Source organism: Numenius arquata, chromosome Z (assembly GCF_964106895.1).
Source record: "Numenius arquata chromosome Z, bNumArq3.hap1.1, whole genome shotgun sequence".
NCBI lineage: Eukaryota > Metazoa > Chordata > Aves > Charadriiformes > Scolopacidae > Numenius > Numenius arquata.
Window position 1 is genome coordinate 19,438,924 of NC_133616.1, and position 3,514 is coordinate 19,442,437.

Genomic DNA, 3,514 nt, shown 5'->3' on the forward strand with positions numbered 1-3,514 from the left:
GCCTGTTATTACTATAAGCGAACAGCACAGACCCCAAGACCAAATCCTCAAAAACTGCCCTCCTACAAAACAAAACAAAACCAAAACAGTCATTTACCTCTCCTCCTATCTTTTAATCCATTACTTAATATACGGCAGGCTCTACAGAGGGACCTGGACAGGTTGGATCAATGGGCCAAGGCCAATGAGATGAGGTTTAATAAGGCCAAGTGCCGGGTCCTGCATTTCGGTCACAACAACCCCAGGCAACGCTACAGACTTGGGGAAGAGTGGCTGGAAAGCTGCCCGGCAGAAAAGGACCTGGGGGTGTTGGTGGACAGCCGGCTCAACATGAGCCAGCAGTGTGCCCAGGTGGCCGAGAAAGCCAACAGCATCCTGGCCTGTATCAGGAATAGCGTGAGCAGCAGGAGTAGGGAAGTGATGGTGCCTCTGTACTCGGCTCTGGTGAGGCCTCACCTCAAGTACTGTGTTCAGTTCTGGGCCCCTCACTACAGGAAGGACATTGAAGTGCTGGAGCGTGTCCAGAGGAGAGCCACCAAGCTGGTGAGGGGTCTAGAGAACAAATCATATGAAGAGAGGCTGAGGGAACTGGGCATGTTTAGTTTGGAGAAGAGGAGGCAGAGGGGAGACCTCATTGCCCTCTACAACTACCTGAAAGGAGGTTGTAGAGAGGTGGGTGTTGGCCTCTTCTCCCAAGAGAATAATGACAGGACCAGAGGAAATGGTCTGAAGTTGCAGCAGGGGAGGATTAGATTAGATATTAGGAAGAATTACTTTACTGAGAGAGTGGTCAGGCACTGGAACAGCCTGCCCAGGGAGGTGGTGGAGTCGCCATCCCTGGAGGTATTTAAGAAACGTGTAGACATGGCACTTCAGGGCATGCTCTAGTGCCCGAGATTGTTGGTTTGTGTCTGTTTGTGGGTGGGGTGTGGTTGTGGGTGTTTGTTTTGGTTTGGTTTTGGTGTTTGGTGTTCTGGGATTTTGGGGGGTTTTTTTGTTGTTTTGGTGGGTTTTTTTGGTTTTTGGTTTTGTTTGTGGTTTTTTTTGTTGGTTGGACTCGATGATCTCAAAGGTCCCATCCAACCAAAAATATTCTGTGATTCTGTGATACAAAGCCCTGCATTCCTATCCAGAGGCTGCTCAAAAGCCTTTGATGTCAAACTTTATCAAAAGCCTTTTGGGAATCTACATCTTAGCCACCTTTCCTGCTCCAATCAAGAAATCTTGGAGATTTGTAAAGCAGAATTTATCTTTAAAGAAACCCTACTGACTCTTCCCAAGTTGATCCTACTTACTTCTGTGACTTTTATTCTTTGATGCAATACCTATAAATTTGAATGGTATGGATGTCGGGCTTACAGTCCTCTGACTATCCTTGTTTTAAACACTGGCATAAAATTTGCCACTCTCCAGGCTTCAGGTACCCAGGGAGTTTAAAGCACAACATCAGATATTCCCTTAGCAAGTAAGCAATTTCATCCCTGAGGTTTTTTTTAGGTCAACTCCTCTGGTCTCCCTCCTCACCTCCACCCCACCCCCTCCCACCCCACCCCCGCCGGGCAACAAAGGAATTTCAGTTTGGGAATCTTCCCAATTAGCAGTAAACATCATTTCATTTAGCTTCTCTGCAGTAGCCATGCCCTTTCTGAGTGCTTCTTTTATACTGATAACTTAATCAACTGGCTGCACAGACCCTCTGCAGGGTTTTTGTTCTTGATGTATTTAAGAAGGATTTAGTAAAAGCTTTGATTCCTTCAGCTAGCTGATCCTTGACCTTTATTTTTTTTTTTCAGGCCTGTCTATTTTCATATTACCAAGGTAATCTGCCAAGGTTTATGATGCTTTCAGCTGTGTTTGGACATAACTCTTCAAGGACGCCACCAGATAAATATTTATTTTGCAGCTTTTAGCTTAATTGTGAGACAACTTTCTCATTTTAACTCAGTTCTTTTTAAAAATAAGCATAACAGCAGAGGACTTCTGAGGTTTAATTGTTCCTGTCTCTACATCAGCTGTCCCTCTGCTGAATCTAACGTACTCTGATGATTCTTACAACATGTGGCTTTAACTCGGACATTGAACTGGATTCTGCACATCACAGAACACCAAATCAAAGGTCTCGTTAACCAGCTCTTTCATGAAACAATCACTAATAGTACCTAAAAATTTCCTGTAATATACATGCAAATTCTAGGTGGCTTTCCCAAGACTAAGATTTCAGCAAGCCCCATAGCCAAAGCTATGTAATAGTGTATTATATTAAGGACCCAGAGAAACACAGGAAATATTTTTAAGATAACTGAATACACATATTTCTTGCAAAGGAAGAGTAACCACTCACTGTGCATAGGAAAATTGGTTCCAAGTTGAACAAAAAGGAATTCTTCCTAGCAGTTTACCTCTAGCATAAAAGAAGCTTTCATCAAATAGCTCTAATATACCTCACAGGTCTTCCATAAACTCTATACAGTGAGAGAACCAATGCTTTTGGTTGTATAGAGAAATGTTATTACTGTGGGGTTAATAAAGACCGACCTCCCTTTCAAAGCAAGTATTGGAATTACAGAACTAGAGACACACCCCCAATATACGCGAGAACTAAATTTTACTAGTAAGCCAGGAAACAGGTTAAATGTCTAAGATTTTTATATTATGGTAAATTCATATTGTAGCAGTGGCTAGGACTGTCACTATTCCACCTACCGTATAGATGAACTATAGGAGATTGTCCCTACTCAACAGCGCTTTGGACCCAATAACACAAGCAAGTGAGAGCAGTCCCCTGACCTCCCTCTCAGCGAATGAGGCACTGAGATACCATCCTCCTGAAGATGACAGGGGGCATAACCTAGCTGTCTGAAATAACCTGTCTTAATCAAAAGATTACTCCATTTCCTTCAGCCACTGTAGAAACATCAGAACATCAATATAATGTTATGAGCACAAGAAGGTTCCACCTCGAGAAGACAGACCCTTCTCTACATCCTGCTGAGACACCAAGAAGCCGTTAAGTTTGTTTTGCTTCATTACATCCCAGCACTCTTATGGAACTGGTAAGTAAGAGATTGCATTATAATTTTATCAGTAGAGTTCCTCAGAAATTAACAAATGAAATCCAAAGCTTTCACAGTTGTTAATGTCCTGAAAGTCTCATTATGATCTCTGCAACACAGCCTCCAAATTTCATTGGTGAACTTCTGAATCCAAACTAATGACTGCTGATGGAACTTGAAAATAACTTTTAAAGACATCAAATTCTCATTAGACTCAGTTATCTGGGGAAAAAACGCTGGATTTTGGGGGAAGCAATTGAGCAGAAAGATAAACTTATCCATAGATTACTAAATGCAATTTAGAATAACTAAAAATGAAGTTGCAGAGTCAATATTTTGCAGTGCACCACTGGGAAACAGTTTGGTGTTTATACTAAATATGAATTTCCTGGAAAAGAAAAAAGAAATCCAAGTTAAAGCTTTTGCCTTCCGTAAAACACTTCAGAATCAGAATCTATCAC